The following is a 27,092-nucleotide window of genomic DNA, read 5'->3' as shown; positions in this document are numbered from 1 at the left end:
GGGAACAGCAGCCAGATTCAGCCCGCAGAACGATAATAAAAAATGCAAAACCTTCCTCTCCACTCGCTGCTCCTCTCATGTAGTGCACCAGTAGCTGTGTTTCAGGCTCCAAAGAGTACAGCAGGATAACTAATGGCGTAAAGTGCTAAACTGTGCCACTCCACAGCATTCAGTCTCAATTTGGACAGTGAAGGAGCAACACCTTTTACAGCTCCAGGCCTGTTTCAGAGCGGTGATGGACGACGTGGTAACAGCCTCTCCACACATGATTTTAGGGAGGAAGAAGAGGGCCGTGATAGATGGCTGAACTTTACATTTGACCTGAAGGAAAACAGTGTAAACCGCGAGCAGGCCGGCCGTCCTGGAATTCATAAGGAGGCGAGATTAAAGTTCACTTTTCAACTTGAAGGCTCAGAGTTTACTTTTATTTGATGCTGCGGTCAATTTTAAGACCCAGATTAGTTTATGGGCGATGTGTGGGAGAAGTGCAATCTGCTATAAATGTTTTAAACTGGAGGGGTGTTAAATCATGCTGTTCAGCTGTTGGCAAAGATGCCCTCGTGTTAATATTACAGCTATTAAACTTTGTAAAAAAAACTGAAGAACCGTTATTCCAAGGAGTTTGACCTCAACAAGATGCAGCCAATTGTCTTACGTAGTGCTGACTGGAACACTTTTTGTTGACTAATAACTGTATACAAGTGGAATGATTAAAATTCACCATTTGTTTTGGTTCTGCTCATGTTCCGACTGACTTTTAACAAAGGAATCAAGCTAAAGCTGCAAGCAGGAAGCATTTAGCCTGGCAGGTAACTCATTGATTTGTAGACCAGGTTACTGTCACCCTGCACCCTACATCACCCTGCATCTCCAACGCTACATGAACCCATGTTGGGAAAACCACATTTGGGCCGGTCACACGGCACTTCCCCCAACTGCATCACTTCTAGTGTCCAAAAAGTGTTCCCCAAGGAATAACTGACTGTGGTCATTAGTGATCCAGTCTGTAACTGGGGCTTGTGTCGTGATGAATATGATTCTTATATTATCGTATTATTTGTTGTTGTTTGTTGTTGCACATTCTCATCCCACCAATAAGGCCGGTTCTGCTCGAGGTTCCTGCCTCACCACTGTTGCAAAGTGCTTGCCCATTGTGGATTCATGTTGGGTCTCTGTAAATGAAATTACAAAGGGTACGGTCTAGACCTGCTCTGTCTTTGAAGTGTCCTGAGATAACTTCTGTTATGATTTGGCGCTATATAAATATGAATTGATTGATTGATTGACGTAGAAATGGGACAAAAAAAGACACCGGCTTAAGATTTGATGGTTAATGTTTATACCATTAGAATGCATCAAACAAGGCCAACTGCACAGACCAGCAGGCTAGAAGCTGCTTAATCATCTAGTATTATCAATATGTCTACAGCAACTGGCAGAATTTTACCAGACCTTCATTGTCTGGAAACAATAATAATCACGCTGCTAATTGGCTCGGTTTAAGCCCAAAAACTACTTGGTTAAGAACAATGGTTTCGCTTTGGGTTAGAAATTCAAGGACAAAAGAAGGACGCGAAGTCACGTCAGATAGTTGGTGTAAAATAAATCACATTTAACTTTTGGTCTCACGCAGGACTCAAACGTCGGACTCCTAGGGGTGAAAGGATTGTTTGTTTGACAAATTTATCCACCTTAACCATCTCCAGAGGCCTTACTACCTAATATCTATGCTCTTCATGACAGCTAATAATGGCTATTTTATGGACTGAGAACACCTAAATCGTCTGGAAGACAACCGTTTTTTATTATTTGAGAGAAACAGTTACTGTGTGGTCGCCACGTTCCGCTCATTTTCCTAAGAAACTGTATTGAATACTCAACACACGACTGTGTACTGATTAATCAGGGATGATTCCCACAGTCCTGTGGTGCCCTGCATGAGCACGTGATACCTGCATGTGTTGCTTTAATAAAAAAAATCATGTTGCATAACTGCGGTCTACACAGTTCAGATCCGGAGATTGCTTCCTTAACAGTTCAAGTGATTTTATAGTTTATCTAACTAATAAGAACTGAACCCACATGAACTCTTGGTGTGGTGCTGCCTCTGTATTTCTACCTTTATATAACCAGGTGCATGTTTTTCATAACTGAAGCTATGTCGCAGGGTTCTCCTATTTATAAAGTGCTTGAACATTGATCGGCACCAACTGTGTTGACAGTGTGTTGCATAACACAAACATTTATTTTAACCAACTGAACCTGCGAACGTCAGTTTGTTGGTTCTATTAAGTTTGGGGTACTAAATAAGGTCAGGTTCATCAGGCCTCAGACAGCTGCTACCCCAACTGTAGTTTATGAATACTGTTGGTACTATCTGCCCTGCATTGCTCCCTTTATATGTATGAGCGGAACGACAGTAGTGTCAGTGTGCACGGGGATTACATTAATAGCAAGAAAGCCATTTCAGGCTCATTCAGATTGAGGACAATGTGAGAAGTTAAAGCACTTAAGTTCTCTCGTGCCCTTAGAAAACTTTAAATTTGGCATTTCTAAAAGGAAAATAAGTGTGAAATGTGTCTGCGCATAACAATGAGCGGGCACTTTGGCAGATTAGATTTTTTGAAATAAGACAAAGCAGAACGGAGGATTTCCTCATGGGAGGAGAAACCTTGGCTCCAAACTCCATCCATTGTCTCCTGGTCTTTTATTTTGCTCTACTTCAACAGAGGGATAATCTGCTTCAAATGACACCATATTGTTGATAGCAGAGAGGCTTATTGTCCTCCTTTCATGTCTCTGATAAAAGACACAGAGAGCCACTGTTCCAGACGCCGGGATTGAGGAGAGAGTACCATTACACTTCCTCATCTCCATAAAGCCCCCATTCATGCATTTACCTCTCAGGACTGTGGGCTCCGGCAGCCTGCAGGAAGAAGCAGTCGAGTGCAGAAAGCTGCTTCGCTTTTCTCGGTGCGGCACCAAAAGCAGGCCGATGTGCTGAGTAGTGACAGTCAGCACATTCGCTTTGTTGTGCACTTTCATTTAGGCAACAAGGGGCTGCTTTCGTTAAGTGCAACTCACTGGGATGAAAGATTTGGAGTTGGCGAAGGGAGCTAGTTTTTACTCCATCACTTTGAAATCACGGCTAGAACCATCTGTCTGACTCGCTCCTGAAATTCAAGCCAGCACAACCAGGGAGAGATTATTCATTTCAACTCCAACACAGAGCTGTAGTTTTATGGAATATCATGCAGAAACTATATAGGCTTCCAGTTTTCACAATTGAATATTAATATTACTCAATTATACTTCAGGGGGGAGAAATCAGTCCAAACATTGCTGATGGGAACGTTCGACTCGCCGGAGCGTTTTGCTGAGCATTTTAACGGCTGGTCGTTAATGGGCGGGTGGGCTCATGGGGGAGAAAAAGCAGCACTTACAGTTAGAGAGCGTTCACAGATGATGGTGTGTGTTTTTCCTCTCTCTCTCTCTCTGATGCCTGGAAAACTCCAGAAAACTGTTGGAGAAGAGCTCCGTCTGCATCACAGCCAGATGGTCCGGCGTTAGCAGCAGTAGGCTCGAGTCTGAAACCTGACAGTCGTTCAATTCACACATCCGCTGACCCCCGGCTGCCCACCTTAAACCGGAGCCCCCCCCGCACACACATAAACACACACACACACACAAGGCAGAGTAATATGTGTTTACAAAATAAGAGTCCTCGAGCAACATAATGGCCGGCGAAAGCTTTTGTGAGCTCTGAAGAGCGAGGTGACTAACCCTCACTTGGCCATCTTCATTAAATCCTCGGCGAGAGCACGGGGAGCTACAGGCCGACGCTGAAGTAGAGGGAGGCCACGCAGCCATCTCCCACACATGCGATGTATAATTTCACACACACACACACACACACACGCTCAGTTTTTGTTTATCAGAAAACAATGATCCAACAAGCCAACTGTCAAAGTCTATTCTCACACTATAAAGGTCATATTCACAGGTGCGAGGATTCAACTAATTGCACATTTCATACAATCTTGAGCGTCTGAATGGAAAAGCGCGCAGGCATTTCTAAAGATAAAAAAGCAATAAGGGCTCACAATATTACGTCTCTCCCCAAACACATTTGGTGGAGTCATTGGCATTCAAATTACAGAGTATATTTTCCAGCTGATATACTTTAAACAAGATAATCATCAGCAGAGGGAAGTGGGGTAGAAATTTCATTGAGCAAACAATGATTATTTTATTCATAATCCAGGGGCAAAGGAGTAAGGAGAATATCAGATGAGATGGTTGAGGGTGCGTGAGGCGAGCTTAAAGCCACAGGAGAGTCTGTTCCTGTGTCGTGTACCGCCGGAAATAAAAAGAAAACAGTGTCCTACAATCAATAAGACAGAATGAGGGCTGTGAGACGAACGTAGGAATGGGCAATATTTCAATCGCGCTCTCTATAACGTCTCTCCATATTAGCATAACACGACAAATCCTCATATTACACTGGCTCGCAGTCTTCATGTGTAAATGAAGGATAACACATTTTGCTAAAATCTGTCACAGCGTGAGGTCGTAAACACTTCACAACATATTGTATATATATATATTTTTTTTCTTCTCATGTTTAGGATTTTGTTGTGGTGAAGCTACTTCCTTTAAACGTATACTGCCAAGATGACTCATGAAAGCGCCCTGCAGCTCAAAAAAGATGTAAATTAAGGATTTTTTCTGGTGATTTTCTTGGTGTAATTTGGGGTTTTGTTGCAAAATGTGATTCAATATAAAGTCACATATTTAGCTCTGGCATTAACGTTAAACAGTCGGTGACATTTTGAGAGTAAATCTAAATTGATATTGATATTGATCTTGTGGGGCAATGGTTTAGCTCAGTTAGTAGAGCATTTGGTGCATGTCATCCCCCACTCTCTGCGCCCCACACTTCCTGTCTCTCTTCAGCTGTCCTAAAGGCGAAAATAATATTAATACGATTGATTTTAAGATTAGTGTGTGATTCATCAGGCAGTATTCTGAAGCAGATGTCTAAATGGTAAATGGGCAGTACTTATATAGCGCTTTTCTAGTCTTCCAACCTTACATTCACACACACACTGATAGCAAAGACTACTACAACAATGTCCAATCAGGCTCTAATAAGTCATGCACATTCATGTCTTCAGGAGCAATTTAAGGTTTAGTGTCTTGCCCAAGGACACTTCGACATGTGACTGTAGCAGTCAGGGATCGAACCCCCAACCCTCCAATCTAGAGATGACCGACTCTACCGCTTAGCCACAGCTGCCCCCTAAAGAGGAATCTAATGAAGCACACATTCTGACTTGTTACTGCGGGACAAGCATGGATAAAAACATCTAATTAATGATGGCTTAATTGGGCGGTGTTTGTTGGGTATAACACTCTCAATAATCTGACAGTCAAGCGTAATTAAAAAAAAAGTTCAACACTATGAAACATAAGTGAAACATTAAAATCAGAATCTGGGTTTGTTGCAACAATGTTGAAACAGAACTGAACAAAAATAAGTAAAAGACTTAGATAGAGCAGGATAAAAAATAGGCAATAAGAATAAAAATATTAAAAGCAATATGTATAATAGAAAATACAGGTGTACAACAGGTGTAATTAAAAACTGTACAGATGTGCAGGATATTCGTGAGTGCAAAAAGCCGACAGTATAAAATTAAAAATAGTGCAGTGTACAGACAAGATAAGAACATGATGATGATAACAGTTATCACACATAACCAGACATTTTAAGGCATGCTTTAGGTTAAAGCATTTTCACTGTTCCTGACGACTTATGGAGCAATTTATTGATTATTATGAGAAATAACCTGATGTCATGCCTAAAACTGGAAAAGATAAGGTACGTGCATTATTATTATTATTATTGCTTGTATTTTTATTGAGATTTATTTTGATTATTACCACTCAGCGTGTGTATTTGTATATTTATGTGTATGTGTGTGTGTGTGTATAGTATATATATATATATATTAAAAATATATATATGATGGGGGTAGACAGGGGCGGGAGTGTGAGAGGGAAGTCTTCTATCATACTGTAACTGTATTGCTTAATTAAAAGAACTTTGGGGAAAATAGTTCCTATAATAATTAAAAGCAGTCCTGATATTTTTTGACATATTTTAAAAACAAAACATGGTGAAAGCAGAAGGTTGATGCCTGCAGAGGATTCATCAAATGAACGTTACATAAAAGCAGCAGCCATACGGATGAAGAAGAGCATGTTCTGCTGATTGTAACCGAACAGGTTGCTTTAAAATATCTCCACACGGTGTCATCTGAGGGTCCCTGATGGCTGCGTTGATACTGGACATGAATCAGATGTTACAAACAAAAGAACATAAGGGTCGGGTTTTTACATTTTTGGTTTTTTTTTTGTATTTTGCTCGAAAATGATTTAAAACGCATTTCAAGCTTCTCTTGACTGTAGCGTCCATGCTGTTTATCCCTAGAGGCATTTGGCATGCTTGCATACATGCACACACATCAATGCCACTATTGTTGTTAGGACAGAAGAATGGTGATCCTGTCCAAGCACACAAAGCACATGTAGTCACTTGTTACATTTTGGACACCCTCTTTGGACTCTAAGATCACTTTTGAATGCTACAATATAAAAAAACCTGCAATAAACACTTTTTTTCAGGGGGTTTTAAATGAAACCCATGCAGGCCTGTAAGTATATCATTTCAAACAAAGTAGTCGCTCAGCATGATGGCTGAGGTGTGAAGTGAGTGAGAATTGATCTTAAGTTCTTCTTTAACAGTGACAATGTCAAAAACTCCGGCTGTTTGAACTCTGTCTACGTCTCTGACAGCTGCGAGCTGCTCTGGGAACTAGAGGTGTGAATGGAAAGCTTTGAATAAAACTTTGTGATGCTTTTTCTCATAAATAACGTCGAGCTGTTGTTGTGTTTGGAGTGAGACATGAGAATGTCAAAGTGTTACTATTTGGAAGTGTTGGTGGAAATCAATAAAGCATTAAATAAATGAAAAGACAGGAATGTTCAACTGCAAATCAAATCCACAGAAGAAGAAAAGGGGACCTTAACCTCGTCAAAATATCAGGTGCTTTGTACGGGAACTTTAAAACTAATTTAGAAATCCAGCATCCTGTAAAGACGTTCAGTCCTTGATAAGATTGTCCATGTTAGCTTGTACTGTGGTCTTTATCACTACTAACCCTCCCTCCGACTGATTTAGACAGCCACGGGCCACTCTTCATAGATATCAGCTGCTTCCTTTCACCTGCTAGCATGAAGCTTCATGTAGCACAAGCAGATGTTCAAGCTAACCTCCGATATATTATACATCAACACTGCCCAAAACGTCCAAACCATCAACCATCAGAAAAAGTAGGGCACTGTTTTATTTTGGTCTCCGGTCTTTGTGTGAATATGTGTAAGCATAGAGTCACGAAGATCACTGGGGAGAAGGATTAGCAGCTACACTAAAGCCTTGCTAGTAGCTCTGTCAGGCTATACTTAAAAACAACATTCATTTTGCTAACATGCTAGTTTTAGCATGCTAACATGCCTAATATGGCAATTAACATACTCTAGCTACTTAGTGTGTAGCTTTGTATTTTTGGTGTGTTCTTTTTTGTATAACTTTGTTGTACGTTTTAGTCTGTACTGTTTGTTAGTGTCCTGTTTTTTGTTTTGTTTTGACCTGCCAAGGCAGCACAGATGCAAATTAGCTTAAAGCCCTTATCTGGTACTGCGCATCAAATGGTGACATTTATCGTAAACTGGTCCATTTTGAATAAAATAAATCAATAATAATAACATGTTGATATGTAGCCGGTATGTTTTTCATGTTCACTATCTTAGCTCACTGTATTAGCATGCTAATATTTGCCAACTAGCCCTAAAAATTTAAAGCTTAAGGCTTAAGGAAACGTCATCAATTTTTCAGGTATAAAGTATAATTGATGGTATTGGAAAACTTGAGATTTTGATCCGGTGTGCAATATGAAAGTCATGATATCACCAACGTTATTAAGCTTCATCCTCTGGACACAATGGATACCTTCATGGCAAATGGTGTAATGGCTGTCGAGGCATTTAACCAAACCGGCGGGTCACCAAAGTCAGTGGGCTTTATCCCCTATTGGACCGTCAACATCTTACAGGTCGAATTAATGTGATCTCTTTTGACGTGTTTAATTCAGGGCCACTGTGGTGAAGCGATTAACATTACAAGCCTCTTGACTGTCCTAAAATGAGAATGTGGTGTAGAAGATGACATCTATTGCTGCTCTTCTTAACTGTCTGGTTTGCCTTTAATTTCATCATTTCAAACCTCCGTATCACCAGTCCTTTAGGATGAGATCTCATTATGTTTGGGTCCATGTATGAATGCAACGTAACATTTATTAACCAAGGCCATATCTGGATGTACTTGTGGTGCATTTCTTGTCAGGTCTGTTTGAAGGCCTCCCACCCACAAACAGGGATGGGCAAGTGTTAAGCTTCTTCATCACCTGTGCAGCGTTTGACCCATGTTTTAAATCATGAGCTTATCCAGATCATTAACACAAAATTAAACACTGCTATGAATAATAAAACGAGCAGTTGGTTATCCCATTACATCATCTCGGTTCTTTGGAGCTGCTCAGTGCTTAGGTTGGCACGGGTTTAAACATAAAACTGCAGAGAGATGGGATGCTAACCCTGGATACGGATATGCTCTTGCAGTGTGTAGCCTTTTGGTTGACAGGAATTGCTAACAAAAAGTGAGACGGGTCTTTAAATACAACTAGCTTTAAAAGAAAATAAAGGAGTAAAGAGAAAACCACTAACAACTCACACTGGCAGGGACTCAAAGACAAATCTGTCTGCCTCCTGTCACCTCTGACCACCTTAAACTGTCTCATCAACAGATAAATCCAGACTTGAACACATTTAAAGTCAGGTAAGATCAAACTAACCGGCCCCCGAGGAAAAGCAGCTTCCATTTTGAGAAAGCTGCACACCTACAGACAGCTCCGAGTCCCGATGACGGCTTCATCAACTTTGAAACCGCCAAATAAAACAGACTAGTAAATCATACGTACGTCCCTCACGAACATCAACATCTCCTCAGAAGCCTGCTTCATTTATTTTTCAGCCATGCATATTTAGCAGTTGCTCTCACTTGGGGAAAACAGGCCACTTCATGGAACTCATTCCAGGAATTCATCAGCACTCTGTCAGGCAACATGGCAGCCAAATATTTCTATGTCAGAAATGCGCGGGCCAAGAAAAAGAGAAAAAGGAAATAGGACATACTGATGATCAACTGTGCTCGATGGACCAAAAAAGGAACAATTCTTCGAAAGGAAAGTAGTCGTATTACGCAATCGTTCAGACGCTGCGGAGCTGCCGATTGCACGTCTTACAGTTATACATTCAAAGAAGAAACAAACAACCAGTAATCCCCTCACCACCATACATGCAATCTCCTTTTTTTTTAAGATGAATTCTCTCTTTGCACTGTCGAGTTTTATCATCAGCGTTCGCCACTTTTTGCTGTTTGCTGCCTAGATCTGAAGATTAAAGCACCACCAGAGATAACATAAGAATATACAGAGTTCTGTCTGACTGCATCACAACTCTCTGCACTTATAATTTTTTGGATTAAATCCCATCTTAATATCAAGCCAAACACAAATCCTAATTAGAAAAGTCGTCGAAATGCGCTGGAATACATATCTTTAATCTACAGAGAGTATATTTGCGTAGCTGCTAAACTTCAGAACAAACGAAAGGCAACAAAACAATCACAAAAAAAGAGAAATATTTGGTAGACTGCCATGAAAGCTCAAGTTCAAAGCAAAATATGGACTTGCGGTGGGTTGCATCATGTGGGGGCACAACACCGAGTCATCTGCCACGGAGCTCATTCCAGACAAACCTGCAGCCGAGTACGTGCAGCAAAACATAGAGATTCATTGATCTCTCTTTTATTTTTTTCATTCCGACTCCATCACCTCATTTAAACCACAAAAAAAAACCTCCTGCATGATATTTATGGGACATAAATAAGAAGTAGACAAATCTAATTTATTTCAGGGTCAACTCCATCAGCTTCCAGTGTCGGCGCAATCAATGTGAGAGAAAACACAGCTCCCTTCAAGTGAAAAGAAAAGAAGCAAAAACAAAAATCTCCATAACTGCCATTGTGAGTTTCAGAGGGCCGACGTGGCTGCATCATAAAGGTCTAATTTAGCCTGTTTTTCTAAGCGGGAGCTGCAGGAACACACCCACCGATTGCCACATGACCTCCGCAAAGAACTAAAACACAGGGTGTTTTCCCTCAGCGCAGCCATAATGATACATTACTATTTGTGCTCCGGCAGCTGGTGGGTGGCTGAGCTGAAAAGTCGCTCAGTCTGCCTCCTTTATTTGCCCCCCGAATCCTGTAAGGCGCTGCGAGGTTCACTTTTATATGAATGCCTGTGTTAGTTTAGATGTAAATTCCTTTTACAAGTTGAGTGATGCCTCACGTTTTTTTTTTTCTTTTCTTGAGCTGTGAAGGAAAACCTCTGCATCATGTAAATGAGTTCTCCTGGTAGACTTGTTTGTTTAGTGCAGTTCTGACTGTGTGTTTTATCTTCTGTGTGGCAGAGAGACTACAGGCTACTTACTAAAACTTAGTGGGGAGAGTTTAAAGTAGAGGCATTTAGCAATTAATAGATTAGTCTGTAATTGAAGATTATTTAACCAAACATTTGAAGTTTCATACAAGTCACTTGTTGCTGCTTTTAATTGTCGTGTAGTAGTTTATAGATCAACAAACACAAGGTGATTAAATGGACTACATTTAATTCATAGACCAAAAGATTTATAGACTAATCGAGATAAAGCAACAATATAAAACTTTTTTTTTAAAGTTAGAAAAAATTGAGCTCACTAGAAATCTAACACATTGCTTTAAATGTGCTACACTCAGGAGTTTTGCTGCTACAGCCACTTGGGCTGTTAGAACCTGTAGCTTATGGCAGCTAATGTAGCTAACATCTGGGGCTGAACCTGACTCAGTATTTTGTCATTTCAATCAGATTTAGCTTTTCAATAAGAAGCTATGACTATTTTTTCCTTATTTCTGTTCAGGTCCACACCAAACTCCGACATTAGCATAAATAAGTTTCATGTTTTACATGTGAAAATCATGTTACCAAAGTTAGCTAACGTTCACAGCCCTCAAAGCACCACAAAAGACTGCAGCAAACACTGTTTTTTTTTAAACAGAAAACTGCTTTATTCATAGTTTTTACAGGTTTAATACATCAGGTCCATTTCTTTTAGAGAGTAGAAGACTTCTATGGATAATTTGGCTCTAGGTTAACGGCTCCTGAAATATTATCCGTGAAGGAATCCTATGCTAAAAGCAAGCTAACCGCCTACAAATAAGCTAGCAGCTGCTCGGCTGGGAGCACCGGCCGAAGATGAGCAGCAGTAAAGAGTAAGAGAGATATTTATTGATGTAATGTAAGTCTGTTGGTGGTGCTTGGTTATATTTTCTGAAAAATAAAATGGGAGTTTGGTGAATTGTTCTAAATGTCTTAAGAGATTTTAACAAAGAAGAAAGGCTACATGCACCACATGACTAGCTACATGTCTTTATTCTCCCCATTTAGCGCTAAGCTACAAGATTTGGTCTTTTCTGTATTGCACATAGTTTATTTAAGATCAAGGTCTAAACATTGCGGGCCACTGTGCGCTCCCCCTCACTCTCTGTTTTTCTCTCTGCTTCCAAGGGCACCTCTCTGTAAAACGCATGCAGCACATAACAGTCGGCACACCGGGCACATGATGAGAAGTTAGATATGCCTTCTTTGGGCAGTAAATACCGCACGCAATCAAAGGTGAAATTAGCACTTTCTGCTTTATTAAATCACAGGGAGGGAGTCTTTTGATTATTCTGCTCCTCCACTTGTGCTTCTTACTGCTGTCACACCTCAAACTACAAATTAATTGGGTTAAAAATGCAAAAAAAAAAGGCTGTTACGCATTTTCAGCACGAGCAAAAGACTCACAGTCCTGATAAGTAATTTTCTGATTTTCAGCTGCTTTACTTTCCCCAGTGGACTCTTAAAGCTCCCAGCCTATTAATGCATGTATTTACATGTATATGGTTTGTATTCTCCTCCAGCCAGACAGCAGAGATATGCCACTTCTCCACACATAATTAATTGTAAAATATAGTCGGTGAGGGCATGGAGGAATCTCAGGGGTAAGGGTATATTTTAACTGCTTCTTAACAATAAATAGAATATAGGGCTCCTGTGTGGATATAAATTCTTCTGCAGGTTCACAAAGTCGCTCTCCTGTTCTACACCACAGCTCCACATTTAATATTAAAGATTTAATAAAGTGATTATATGATATTCTGCGGGTTCAGACATACGGAGGGAACGCTCTCAGTCAACTGTTCTCTGTCGAAGGAGCTCAATATTTTCATGTAAGTATAATCCCACAGTAAGCAAGAAAAGAAACATTTATAAATAATACATTTGTAAAATTGGTAACACTCTAACTACTTTAAAGGTAAAATCTTGAAGATTTTCATTTAAATAAATGTCTGTTAAGTTACTATCTATGAACGAATGAGGTAACACAATGGTGATTGAGCCTATGGCCCACTGATGGAAGCCTTTGCATTTGCAGTATTAAAGACTGGGTGTCTGTGGCGACTTTAACGGAAAAAATCACAAGTGGGGCCCAGTTAGTGACGCGTTTTCCAGGGTAGGGTAGGCAGAGCTGAGCGGCTGCTTTTCCGGTCTCTGCAAGTGCTGCGAGTAATCTACTATGGCTGAACAAACAAAGGAAAGATCGATGACTACAGATACAACCAAAGAAAAAGAAACAAAGTCGACGCTCAGATGAAGGCAATCAAAAAGGAAAGCGACTGTCAGCGAGGAAAATCAAGAGTTACAACCATTACAGAGGGAGCCAACCGTGGACGTGACACATGTGACACTGTTTGGATATCTGGGTAGTGGGTTGAAAATATATATATTTATACACTTTCATATATAAGTCTAAAAATACATGTTCAGAGGAGAATAATCCAGGTCAATAGGCTTCCAAACTGACTGGTGGATGGAGCTAGAAAGATAAGCCTCTGTAGGTCATTAGTATGCTTATAAATGTGTAATCAAGGGAGAGTCATTAACCTGGGCTGTTGATCTAATAGCAACGAAGCAAGAACCTTTTGGGATGAGAGATGAACCGTCTACAAGAACATTTTTTTTACAAGTCCAGTTGCCTTTTGGATTAAGCTTCGAAAGCTATTCTGATATGTGAAGTCTCAAGAGATGCAACTATTAATCAAATAATCATTTTGTCTTTAAAATGTCAAAATAAGATTGTAAAAAACAATCATTCACCACAGTCCAAGGAGATGTTTTTCAACAACTGAGATTCTCTGTTTGCAATCATGACACATGTCACATCTGAGAACCTATTATTGAAAATTTTACCATTTTACTGAAAAGAAGGAATAAAATGGTTATTTGATCATCACAATAGCTGCCTCTTATTGGTCCGATTAATCAGCCGATGGTTTGCAGCTCTATAAGTCTGTGTCCAGTGTTTTCCCTCATACTAACCACACAGTGAGAGCTGGATCAGCCTCTGTCAAACATTATCAAGGTACTGTAAATAGCTTGTCTAAGTTCAATATTGATTTTCGGCTCCTGCAGCTCTCAGAGTAAACTTTATCAATCTATGCATCTGAGGACTGGGCTGCATGCCGGCTTCATGCGACAGACAGGCCCGAGGCATTATGGGAAGACTAAAAGACGATGATCAGGCTGCTGGAGGAAGAAGAAGAAGGGAAGTTTTTCATCTGCAAACGAGCCATTGACAAGATCAGAATGAGTAACCTTAATTAACTGAATGTGCTGCCGTAGAAGTCTGAACCACCTGCTGTCACACGGGGAGCACAGCTGGACGTCAGTGTGTGGTCAGCAAGAAATGGACCCGCATGTGTGTGTGCGTACTTGTATGACTAAACTAAAGCTCCTTATTATTTATAATATTCAAAATAATGGACATAATTACATTCATATGTAGAAAAGTGTGGCTTAAATGTAAATGTTCTCCTTTTTTATGCAATAAATTATGTATTATTATTTACTTTATTGGATTATTATCTCTATATAATATAAAAAATTGTCATAGTTGGTTGCAGTGGAGAGTTATATAGCTACTTTTTAATTGTAGGCAGTTTATTGTTCTGTTTTAGAGGCTGATGATACCGTAGATTTTGAATACTAAATCTTTATCGGCAAAGTTACCGTCAACAACAGCTGTCAGATAAATGCGTAAAAAGCACAATGTTGTCATGTTCTCAATGTTCCCTCAGACACTTGTAGAGACTCCTTCAAAATGTTAGAATAAAGCCAAGTAGCTGCATGTGAAAGAATCTAAAAGAGGATGCAGACGGAGGATCACGACGGAGAAATGTTTCCTCAAGTGGATTCCATGTATTTCTCTCTAAATGTGTAAGAGAAAGGATGAGGTGGAGGCGCATTGATATCGACTTCTATGTGGGAGTTCTGCATTTGTACTTTCTCTCAGTGTTGTTTTGTCTCTATTTTCATTTCTGGGTTATTTCTAAGAAGCCACTCACTGATGTTATATCTTATTATAAGGCATACAGATGTATATGGGCTGAACTTATATAGAGCTTTTCTTCCTTAACGGACAAAGCGCTGCACACTGTTGCTTCTCACTCACCTGTCCACACACACAAACACACCTGTAGCAGCAGTGCTGCATGCACGCCACTGCCCTGTCCATTGGGAGCAACTCGGGGTTCAGTGTTTTGCTCAGGGCAGAGCTTTCTTACTCCCAGCTTGTCAAACTGCTTTAAACTATGACCCTGTGTTTGACCCCTTTGGCTTTTCTCTGTGTAATGTTTAGAAGTGCAGTGATGTAGTTTAAAGAGCAAAAACAATACTTCCTGTTGGGAGGATGTACGGGTGGTTGGAGGGGTCAAACAAAGAACACCCCCTGTGTGAAACCAGTGGTTAATATTGAACCCTTTTTAGGTTACATAACATAGATACCTTCAGTGTGTAACATACTGATGGAGTTATTTTATAGTGTGCTTATTTAACCCAGAGCTGGATCATCTCCTGAACCATTGGTACTTAAACTAAACCAGCCCTTTTTACATTGCGGCTCCACCATCATGCCGCCTTTGCCATCTTACATTGAACCAAGCATCGCCAGCAGAAAGCCGCCCTAGTGTGCGATCTTACACGGCGTCCTGCCGTTATGGAAGAAAAAGAGGCACAAGCTGCGCATACAGAAACACAACGCTGTTCCATCCTGCCGGCTCTGGCATTTACACTGACGCCGTTTCACCGCTGTTACTTCCTCCGATGCGGGCTCAGAGGCAGAAACATGTAGCCCCACCATTCTGCCTTTGTGCGTTTTATATTAAAGACTTTACAGAAGCGTAACAGTCCTGCCTTGAACAGGCAGTCCAAAAGGGGATACACAGCAAGATTTATTTTTATTTTTATTATTTTTTTTATAGTATTTTTTTGGCCTTTCATGCCCCTATTGAGAGAGGACGGTGGATAGAGTTGGAAATAGGGGAAGAGAGTGGGGATGACACACGGCAAACAGCCGAGGACGGGAGTTCAGCCTCTATAGCCTCTGTATATGGCCGCCGATTTAGCCGCCGAGCTGAACTTTAAAAACTTTAAACAGCAACTTTTAATTTGAAATCTAACTGGAGGTTGCAATGTCTATCACTGCTACCTTGAAAGCGGAGCAGTGTACGCCAAACTGACACAACAAAGGGACCTACAGCTTCATTGGTATTTAAAGATTTAGGACTGAAAGGTGTTCTTTAAGGACACTTTGACAAACAAACACAAGGAGCCGGGGACCAAACCTCCAAGCCTATGATTATTTTATAACCCGTTCCAACTCTTGAGCCACAGCCAGCCCAGTTTCCGGAATTATCTCAAAACCTTTACTGATATGTGAATGTGCTACTTTGTACCATGACTAACGATTACACTCTTGTTGTACTTTGAATTACATAATAATGATACAGCATCCTAGTTTCAGTCCAGCTACTTAAAAGCCGTTCCAAACTTTGTAGCAGCCCAGTAAAGTGTCCTACTTATCAGCATATGGTGTGTTTGGAAAAAACAGAGGACAGTGTCTGTAATTTAAAAACCTCTCCCCCCACAAATGTTGTCATCACATACTGCAAACGCAGCGTAAAGATCTGCTAAGATGTGATTTAAGTTTCTAAAGGTCGCGGCAGAGTTTGATCGCAGCCTTCTGACAGATGTGATCGGGCAGCGCACTCTGGTCGAGCTTACGCCTGACCCAGAAAATTGGACTGAGAATATTCATGTGTGGGTCCTCGGAGGATTCAGAGACTCTCTCTTTCATGACCGTCATACGACCCTTCCTGTAGCACACATGGGCAAAGTGCCACACCATACTGTAAAAATGCTACCAGATGGCCTCCATATCCTCTGACTGGATGACTCTGTGGTTGCGGGTTAACCGGGTGACGCCCACTCCCGAGTGTTTTCACTGGGACTGCTGCTGCTGTTTGAGCTCGCGGAAAACACAGCAGCCGGCTTCAGCAGCATCTGATAAAAGGAGAGGGACGATTTTTACATGAGTTTCCTTGTATTTTATTTTGAAAGTATACAGCTGCTTGTCTGCAAGGCAGCACTGGTTTGTGCTTTAACTAGTAATTCATCTAGAATGTTCCACAGAGACATACTAGCATAGCTCCACTCTGTGTCTCTCATGTCTTACCATCATATTTAAGTCACCAAGCTGAACATCCATTTCCCTGAGAATAAATACCTGGAGATCTTTCATAAAGCCCAGATGGTCATTAGAAAACACTTCCTGCTGTTCTGAGGATATTTCCCAAATCCTCAAACTCTTATTACCACCTGGATGCAAAAATATTCCATCTGTTGCATTTTAAATGTATTTCTCAACAACTGCAGCTGAATTACTTAACCACGTCGCCAGAAAGCACACGTGTTCCTGCTGGTCTTGTACAAAACAAGTGAAATGTTCACACTTTATGTAAAATATATGAAAGAGAAATGAATACCAAAACAGGTGATGATTAAAGTATAATTGCGGTTCATGTTATACAAAGTGTATAATATGCCTGTTACCTTATTTCAGAGCAGCAGCGAGCGTCAAAGCATCTGGACGGCTCAAAGCTCGTTATGTAGTTTGGAAAATGAGGTGTTAAAGCCTCTGTAAACCTTTTTTTATAATGTTAATAATCCATGATTGAACTTTGTAGCCTTAAAAAAGTATCCGCTCGACATGACTGCGTGCTTTCATCAGGCTGTGATTGACAGGCACTCTAATTCATCTAAACTAATCAAACCACTTTAAAATGTGAGAAGGGCAGAGAGACAACACACAATCTATCAAGTGAAATAACTAAAGCTTTTCCAAATGTATCTCATGTAGAAGCTCATTGTTTATACCTTATCTATGTGAGATGGTGTGTTTAAGGGCTGCAGTGCTCGGAACTAATATTATATACATGCATGATGTTAGTCAGAAAAATACAGCTGACAATGATATTACTTAAAGCTCCTGTGAGGAGTTTTTCACTGGTTATGAAACAGACTGAAATTAATTCTGATGACTCCATATGACCTACAAAAGCAATTATTATATTATAAGCGATTAACTGCACGCTGCCTTTGTTTACATTTTCCAGGTCAAACATTTAAAGTGAGTGATACAAAGGACTGTTAAAGAAAGCTTTTTTGTTAAAAAACACCACTTAAGCACGTACAGTACAAAATCAGGAAAGAGAGAACAGGTACGGCTTTGTCCACAGGGGGCGCCAAAATCAGCACAAACCAAAAGTTCCTCACAGCAGCTTTAAGTGTCTTCAGGTGGGATTCATTGCTCGTGGAAATTGTTCAAGAGAATAATAAAGATTGTCAAAAATTGTAGTTACAAAAGTTTTTTTTAGGAACTATCATTTTGTCTGTGCATGTGAAAATATCTAAAGCTGGTTAACCTTGGCAGAGAATGAGGAGTTTAAAACCTTATTTTCTTGGTCGTCGATGTGCGAAGGAGATAATATGAATGATTATAAAACTTAAGTTAATTAAGAGAAGGATTTGTGTTTGAAGAATTGTTATTTATTCGAGAAAACAAATCCAGTTTCCAGTTCTGAGCTTAGGAGTTTCTTCTTGTATTTATGTGGCTATAGTATGTTAGAGACCTGGTTTAAACTGCCACAGAGACGCTGTTTTCAGATCAGATTGATTTCAGAAAGTCTTCTTTTGCATGATAAACAATCCATTCTTAGACGTCGTACCTCAACACCTTTGAAGTAACCTTTACCCTTTTATCTCTTATCATTATGAATGTTCCTGTTTTATCCACGTTTTCTCTCTTTCTGCGACCCCTTAGCCTCTTCTAATGATTGTACCATGATGATAATGATTGTAAATCAGGGCTCCCCCTCAATGTTGTTTCCAAGGATTTAAATAAATAAATGATGATGATGAAATTACCTCCAACCCCATTGTGTCTACTAAAGTTGCATGACCTACTCTGAACTATGGCAGCGCCTGGAAAAGGAAGTCTTGGCCTTAAGTCGTTTATCGCTAACTGATGGCTACACAGTAAGCACCGTGAAGTCTGCTGTCACTCCCGGAGGCTAAATCGACGTCAGACAATCGCCGATGGGTTCCGAGATTGCTTGCAACCTAACAAACAAACATCATTTTGAATCTAGAGTAACAGAAGCGCTCCATCTCCCTTTCTAATGCTTCCCCATTGGACAGCTGCGCCAGTGATGTCCACATTGTTTTTAAAGGAGCCCACATAGGTGAGTGATGTCTGGACACACTAATCCAATGGGATCGCTGTTGTTCTATCTGATTTGAGAAACAAATCTAATTCGCCTGCAGTCTAAACAAAGCCTAAGTGTGTATGACTGAAGGTGTGATGAAACCCAGGAGGATCAGCCAATCATTTTGCTCGTGCTAATGGGGATCCTAATAAAGAAAGAAAGAAAAGAGGCGTAATTTGACCCATCCTGCCCTACACATTTCATTTTATCCATGATGAAGCAGTTATTGGGACGCGTAACTGTCTCCTTCTGCATCTCACAAATAGGAAGGTGATCTGCCACGTTTTCATCGCCTCACTTAACGCTGCATTTCAAACGCGGATGGAGGAGGAACGTCAGAATACACACCAAACAAATCAGGCCTAATTGCGTCTAAAATTAGATAACTGCAAGACAGGAGGATGTGTAACAGTGAGGGATGAAAGAGCGAATCAAGGCGAGGTGAGTAACAAAGCCCTGCCAAGCTTTCCTGTTGTGAAAAAAAACACAAAAAAAACTCCTCACCTCAAGGTTACAAGCAGCAGAGCTGTGTGCGGAGAATGAAATACTCAAGGAAGACATAAGTCTCATTAAGGCCCATAAAGGACATCCCTAATAAAATCCTCAGCCTGACATGAAGGAGCTCTCCAGTGATGGCTGATTAATTGCTGGTGCAAATGAAAGCATGAGAGATAGCCGCGGCTCTGTGGCGGTAATTTATCCTCTCCTGTCCTGTCCTGTCTTGTCCTCGCAGCCCGGGGAGATCGCACAGGAAGACAGGAGACGGAGAGTGGGCGGCTGGTTTGAGGGGGGGGACGCGGAGGATCTTCTTCGTATTATGTTGGAGGGAGAACACGTTTCAGTGGCCGGTGAGATCATTTGTTTAGATTGTTTCAGTTATAACAAGCTGAATGTGTTGACATGTGGGAAGAAAAAGCTCCCCGAGCGGGTCAGACTGATAATGATGACTGCTACATGGTGTGTGAAGAAAGATGGCGCCTGCAAAGGATGACCCAAAATATATTCTCGGCAGTCATACATCAAGTAAAGAGTGTGCTACTTTGTGACGGCTCGCTCTGTAATCCATCAATAAAATAATCTGAGTCCGGGTTTATATCTCATCATTTCGTCATCCTCGCTTTTGTCAGATTTCTGTTTGTGATTAATAGACATGCGTTCAATGCCAGGAGGCCATACTTGTCAAACATATGGCTAATGAGTGAGTAATTACCTCCATAAATGCTTTGATGCTTTGTCTTTAATCATATCTGAATCAGAATAAAGTGGATTAATCAAAGGTAAGGGAGGTTTAAGAATAGACGCGGATGTCGGGGGCGGCTGCAGCCAAGGTTACGAGGCAGACATGGGGGTCCAAGGACAATCTGGGCCGGGATAATGCCCAGCTGAGGCCAGACACACACCTGCCCTCACACTGTAATAAGAGGAGGAGGAGTGAGGGGAGAAACAAAGGGAAAAAACAAGGACATGAACCAGGCATCCTGCTGCGCTGGCAGTAGTTCATCATGTACAGGTCTTAACTTGCTTACAATAACCTGCTTTATTTTGAAGTATAAGAAACAAGGTGTTACTAAACATTCTGGCATCTCACGGCTATTTACTCATTATTTCTGTTCCCAGTGTTGGAAGCTGGCAAACATACATTTCACTGCTTGTTTTAACTGGTAGACTGTGACTTAAGTTATAGCACCTCAAGTAGAAACACATATTGTGCTAATTACCGTAGTTTGTTTGACTGTTATTCTCGGGGTGACAAAGGTTTGGGTAAACAGTTGTATTCTGAGTAAGGCAAGCGATACTGTCTTGTCACCAAACAGAAAACAGATCAATCATTCAGTCTTTCAATACTTCAATCAAACCTGAGAAACACTCCTGCTGAAAATATAATTTGTTCAGTTAGAGAAAAAATGCCTAGTAATTCTCTAAAGCTGCTGGCTATTGTTGAATATATCAAAAGAAAATCAAGCAGGCGCAATAGGGCGTTTTGTTGGGGACTATTTTCACCTGCGGATTAATATTGCATTAGCAATAGCATTCGGTAATCAAGTGAGTATTTACAGGAATTGGAAAGTGTTAATGAGATTTAAGTAAAATAAAATCAGTCACCATGTTTAAGGTACCAAAAGACATGTCACTAGTGCTGGGATGTTCGTGAACGATCAGATTATTTTGAATGACTCTTTGGTGCGAACGACGGGGGCCGAGTCGTTCGTACCAAAGAGTCTTTTTATAGTTGTGCTCAAATTTCACTGCCAGCCCCAGATCCACTCCCCTTTATGCCGGATTACTACAGGCAGCTTTTTTCAACTGCAACTCTGCTATACCAGGTCACATGCAGCGGAATCATGTGCCGACGGCGAGCAACATTATAATCCTCCGCCAGATTTGTTGTTTTTTTGTTGACATCTCTGTAGTCATACAGAGTTGTATCATAAAGATTTGGCAAATCAATGACGATTCATTATTCCCACATTATTCTGCTGTTTCCTTTTAAATTCTAAATATTTATGTGTTACAATACTATTCACTGAAAAGCCAATAAAAAATTGTGTAACCTCCAATTGTACTTGAATTTAAATTCCTAAATACAGTCTCCTGATCAAAAGTCTACGCTGCTGATCATGTGACTGTACTAAATCCAGTTGGGGACACATTTTTTGCATCCCTCCTCTCTCCCGCTCCTCTCCTCCCGACAGTCGACTGTCAAACAAGACAAAAATGTTCTCACAACAAAAAGACACAGACAAAATAAGTCTGATTGTTGCTGTGAAAGCTTCTCTAAAAGTGTCTCTGTCATGTTCTCACAATCAGAACAGCAGAAATGTAGACAGAACTACACAAATAAGCCCAGGTTTTTCTTTTGAGTATGACCAGCAGCCGCTTTACCCGGCCTGTATAACTGTCGACAGCTGAGCTTTCGCTGGATGACATTTGGACGGACAGCAGAATCAAAGCACTGTCAGATTCTGCAGTCTAACAAGCTGCTTCAAGCTGATTGAAGCCATGAAAAATTCAACTGGCCACATCACTGAAACAACAAGTAGGACAGAAAAAAAAAAAAAAAAAAAGCCTGAGGAAACATCTCCTAAACCTAACTGGCAGTTTAAGTGACGCTTAACACAACAGGCTGGAAGCGATCGCTTAATAACGGGAAACAGAAGCATCAAACGGCTGCTGAAACGAGGCTGCCAGACTCATTGTCACTGTCTGCTGGTGGTGCGTTCGTCGCTGCTCTAACAGGTGATATATCATGTGAACGATCATACAGCCGGCTAGAGTGATGATGATTTAAAAGGCTCGGTGAGAGGAGACAGCTTGTCTGAAAGCCTTGTTTCACTGTGTCCGCGTCACAGAGTCACCTTCAAATGCAACAACTCTTGACTGAAGGCTTGATGGCTCTCATAAATAGCGATTGTAATTATGATCCAGCGGCAAACAAACCTCCATTTTTCAGGCCGTTCTGACGCGAGTGAGGGTGAACCAAGTAGGCCTCACAGGCGTTTTGCATATCTCGTCTGACTGATGTGTCATTGTGACGGTTTAATACTCCATAATTATGCCATTGTTGACGCCTGATGGCCACGTCGGTCCATGCTGGCAATGCACGGAGAGAAAGAGTGAGATGTTTTGCGGCAAATTGCGTCCGTGTTGATGACATAAGAGGTGATGAATATTCGGAGGTGACCTACTCAACACAAAGAGCGATGGCTGGAGACAAAAACAAACATGCGGTTGGTTTGTCTGCTTGTGTGTCGAGTGAATTATTAAACATAATTATGCATAATCGCCGGACAAAACATGTCAGCCATCACACTAATAGTTTGTTTACTGTGCATACATCATTTCAAACCTTACACGGCGCAGAAGCACAAGGTGACAGCATTTCCCTAATAATGTCACTAACACTTACATTATATTTTGAGAGACAGGTGCTTCCCCGAGGGCCCGCAAGCCGTCAGTCAACAGTTCGTCAGCCATGGGCTCAATGTGTCATCCGGGTAACCATGAAAGTTCCCCCTGCGCTCGTTTCATCTACCTGTGCTGCTAATCAACAAGTTATCAAGTCAGAGAGAGAAAAACAAATGTCTTTTTATTCTGCTGAGTGACATCTACTGTACAAGTAAAGCACTAAAACGTGTCAAAATAAATCGGTTCATACTTTCTTCATGTTTCTGACAAAGAGTTTAGAAACATCTTATATTCTTCTTCCATGTTTGCGCCTTTTACCTGATATTGTCATTCAGTAGCTGTCTTTCTTATTGTTTCCCCCTTTGCTTGTTAAAGGAATAGTCTGATGTTTGAGAAAATATGCTTAATTGTTTTTTTTCCTAAAAGATTTACGAGAACACTGATTCCGTCTTATATCTGTGTGCTAAAGCTAAAGCTATCTGTAAACTAAAGCCATGAGACAGTTAGCTTAGCGAAGCACAAAGATGGGATATAGGACAGAAGGCTACCTGAGCTTTGTCCGAAGGTATAAAAACATTTCTAAAGCTAAAGTAAACACGATAAAACCTCTCTAGTCTCCGTAGACATTAGTGATTACATGGTGGCGAGCCCAAGGAGACGGTTAGCTTGTAGCAAAGACTGGAAAGAGGGGTAATCAGATAGCCTGGCTCTGTCCAAAGGTAGAAAAAAAATGGTTTAACTCAACGTTTCTACAGTATAAAATTTGATATATTACAGAAGCTAATGCCAGCAGACGCTTAGCCCATAGCAAGGACTGGCAGCAGGGAGAAGCTGCAAGCCTTCTTTTCTCTTATATTCTTCTTAAATTGGCGCCTTTTACCTGATATCATCATTCAGTCCTTTTTACTTGTTAAAGGAATAGTCTAACGTTTGAGGAAATGTGCTTGCTAGCTTTTTTTTGCTAATGGTTTGATGAAAACAACAATACCACTGTCATATATCTGTGCGCTAAAGCTAAAGCCAAGGGACAGTTAGCTTGAGGAAACACGAAGACGGTAAACTAACTACGCTAACGTCTCTTTGTCCAAAGGTAAAAAATCTGCATTAACTTAAGTAAATTAAACAATACATTGAGTTTCTGCAGTATAAATTTGATTTAGCAGCTAATGCCAGCAGGCGTTTAGCTTGTAGCAAGGACTGGCAGCAGGGAGAAGCTGCTAACCTTCTTTGTCTTATATTCTTCCTACATGGGCGGCTTTTCCCTGATATTGTCATTCAGTCCTTTTTTTTCTTGTTAAAGAAATAGTTTGACATTTGAGGAAATGTGCTTTCTAGCTTTTTTATTTGTTAAAAATTTGATGAGAACAACAATACCAGTATCATATCTGTGCGCTAAAGCTAAAGCCAAAGCCAAAGCCAAGAGACAGTTAGCTCAGCGTAGCACAAAGACGATAAACCAACAAAGCTAACTGCGTCTTGTCCAAAGGTAAAAAAAAAATTGCATTAACCTGAGTACATAAAACAATACATCAAGTTTCTGCAGTATACAATTTGATATAGCAGCTAATGCCAGCAGACGTTTAGCTTGTAGCGAGGCCTGGCAGCAGGGAGAAGCTGGTAACCTTCTTTGGCTCAAATACATGTAAAGTCTTGATTAGACATTATCACACTTTATTATTTTGTACTTGGACACAAACATTGTATCGTGTGTTAATATGTAAGATTTAGAGGTACAGGTAGGCTATGTGGATTGCCATGCTAGCTGTCTTTATGCTAACCTAAGCTAACCACCTCCTGATAGTAGCTTTCTAAAAAGCGTTTAGAAATTGGAGTTGTACAAATGTTCAATCAAACTCTTAACAAGACAACAAATAAGCTTATTGCCCAATATGTCAAACTTTTCCTGTAAAGGAGGTTTTTTTTCAAATCCTCACCAAGGTTTTGCAGATAAAAGCTGTTGAAATTGACTTGACTGAATGCTGGATGTCAGAGACTAAACGAAATAAAATGTTTTTTCTGCTTCATTAAGTCCAATTAGTTTTGGTGCGAGGATGCATACAGTTCTATCAGCTCATAATGAAAACACAAGGTTGTACTATGGTTAAAAAACAAAGAGAAAGTCTTGGCATACAGGCAAAGATTGATATGTTTCTGAGTCAACACCATTGAAGTTGAATGTAATCAACAAAATTCAGTTTTGATCGATAAAGCACGGCAGACATGTGACTGAGATGAAGGCTACAGCTTTGACCTTAGCTGAAGCACAGCAAAACACAGCAAATTCATTTTTTTTTTTTTTACACATGGGTCCCTTACAACACATTTCAACCTTGAGATTGGACAAAGGGAAGGAAAAAACTGCTTCCCAGCTCCCCCGTACACCCGTGAAGTGGGAGCTGAGATCTGTGTGAATGAAAGCCTCACATAGAAATATGTTGGACCCAACTGCAACCTTGACAGAAGTCATTGAAAAGACTGCTATTGAAAAACATCATTTTTGTTCTCTGCAATATTCAATCTCACACACTTTTTCACTGCCACAAATAAAGAGTGGACACAAGTACACTTTTTACACTTTTATGGCAAAGCTAGAGAATTTTAACCAACTCTTCAGTTGAATTCACAACATAAATGTTACATATGACGCTTTTATACAACTTCAGTGAAAAGACAGACAGAAGCCAGTTTTACCTTTATATGCACATCAATTTTTCATCAAGTCTTTTTAATTGAATAATTTTATATTTTACAGACATTTTTTCATATAATTGCTGTGCAATAAAAGCATCATCATGGACAATACTATACATTTTTTTTAAGAAATATATTTTAGGCTATGTCTAAGATCCATTCCATCTGGAGCCATCTAATGGCGATGAAAGGCGGGCGCATACGTCCCACATAACCAGACGTCCATAGTTGGCTCCCTTTGTTACAGTTGTAACTCTTTGTTTTCCTCACTGACGGCCGCTTCCTTTTTAGACTGTTTGCATCATCTGAACGTCTAATTTGTTTCACTTATTGTTGAAGTTGTATCTGTAGTCATCGATCTTTTCTTTGTTTGTTCAGCCATAGTAGATTACTGTTTACTCGCAACGCTTGCAGAGACCGGAAAAGCAGCCGCTTAGCTCCGCCTACCCTCTCTGGCAGACCAACCATTGCTGGCTGATGGAAAACGCGTCACTAACTGGGCGCCGCTTGTGATTTTTTCCACGAAAGTTGCCATCAACACCCAGTCCATAATAATACTATATACTGCAAATATTTCATCAGTGGGCCATAGGCTCAGTCACCATTGTGTTACCTCATTCAGCGATAGATAGTGACTTAACAGACATTTATTTACATGAAAATCTTTAAGTATTTTTCATGGACAATGTAAAATTGCATGATACTATAATATTATTACACAAGATATTTTATACTGAGCAATACTAGATATGAAAGTTTCTCCCTTTACTACATGCGATCTGCAATGAGACCACAAAATACAATTCAAAGGAGGTAAAAAAAGGAAAAGATTCAGCGCTAAATAATAACAAAGATTATAATAAAATTAAAATTAAAATTAAAAAGTAATCACAAAGAAAGTCATAATTCAACTTGAGTGTTACTTGAGTGTTAATTAATCTTACAGTCGAGTATGAAAATTAGATCATTGTCAAAAGACATTACATTTGTTGCATTAAAAAAATCCTTTCAGTAAAAATGTGAAAGGACTTACTTATCAGTGTGGAGCCGATCTCTGTCTTCTACCATCGACTGTAACACACTCGAACGCCGCAAAAACATCCTGTCTATAGCTATATAAATTATTAATTATCTCAGGGCAGACGAGGTGAGTAATGAGGGAGTTCAGGGTGGAGGTCGTGACTATTTGTCTCTCATTTCCTTCAAACTAAAAGCACGATCAAACCAAGAAGCAGCATGATATTTACCGAATAATGTGCCATGCATCACAAAAAACATAGATAACCTCGACCCTGTTTTATTTCACAACTACCGTACATCTGGCATACAATATATTATTTACTGCATTCTGTATTATAAAGAGAAAGACAAGGTCGGGCTGATATAAAAAGACTCAGCTCATCTCAGATGTGATTTAATGCTTTATACACGTCTATAGATTTTCAGATTTTTTCTGTTGCCTCTGAAAACTTTCAACAGCTTCTTCTCTAATATCTCTAAGCTGCACAAGGCTGCTTTCTGATGATTCAAATAATTCCAGCTCCTCTCTTCAAATGGAACATTTTGATGG

The 27,092-nt window shown here is 40.3% G+C and overlaps 1 protein-coding gene across 1 annotated transcript in view; it reads right to left on the bottom strand.

Annotated features, from left to right (window-relative positions):
- LOC138597132 (cell adhesion molecule 1-like) overlaps positions 1-27,092 on the bottom strand; it is a 175,155-nt gene that overhangs the window by 132,892 nt on the left and 15,171 nt on the right. The gene's annotated exons all lie outside the window — the stretch shown is intronic.

Source organism: Semicossyphus pulcher, unplaced genomic scaffold (genome assembly GCF_022749685.1).
Source record: "Semicossyphus pulcher isolate SPU_LCO1_2020_fin unplaced genomic scaffold, fSemPul1.0.p SCAF_19, whole genome shotgun sequence".
In the NCBI taxonomy this organism is placed as follows: Eukaryota; Metazoa; Chordata; class Actinopteri; order Labriformes; family Labridae; genus Semicossyphus; species Semicossyphus pulcher.
The sequence above is the reverse complement of the archived record's forward strand: the minus strand, read 5'-3'. Positions and strand labels throughout refer to the sequence as shown.